This window comes from Primulina huaijiensis, chromosome 16 (genome assembly GCF_012295235.1).
Source record: "Primulina huaijiensis isolate GDHJ02 chromosome 16, ASM1229523v2, whole genome shotgun sequence".
Classification (NCBI taxonomy): Eukaryota; Viridiplantae; Streptophyta; class Magnoliopsida; order Lamiales; family Gesneriaceae; genus Primulina; species Primulina huaijiensis.
The window spans coordinates 14,408,320-14,408,776 of record NC_133321.1 but is presented as its reverse complement, the minus strand read 5'-3'; positions in this window follow the sequence as shown (position 1 = coordinate 14,408,776).

The following is a 457-nucleotide window of genomic DNA, read 5'->3' as shown; positions in this document are numbered from 1 at the left end:
CGACCTCGACCAAAACCTTGTCTTTGAATTTGATTTTGGTTTCCAGGTTTAAATTCACTTTTACTTACAGCATTTACTTCTGGAAATGCTGATGATCCAGTGGGTCGGGACTGATGATTTCTCATTAGTAGCTCGTTGTTTTTTTCCGCCACAAGAAGACAGGTGATGAGTTGAGAATATCTCGCAAATCCACGCACTCTATATTGTTGCTGTAAAGTTATATTTGATGCGTGAAACGTGGAAAATGTTTTTTCAAGCATTTCCGATTCTGTGACCTCATGTCCACAAAATTTTAGCTGCGAGATTATTCGATACATCGCTGAATTGTAATCACTGACTTTTTTAAAATCTTGGAATCTTAACATATTCCATTCATCACGGGCGGTCGGAAGTATAACTTCCGTTATATGTTCAAATCTTTCTTTCAATCCTTTCCACAGAGCCATGTGATCTTTTT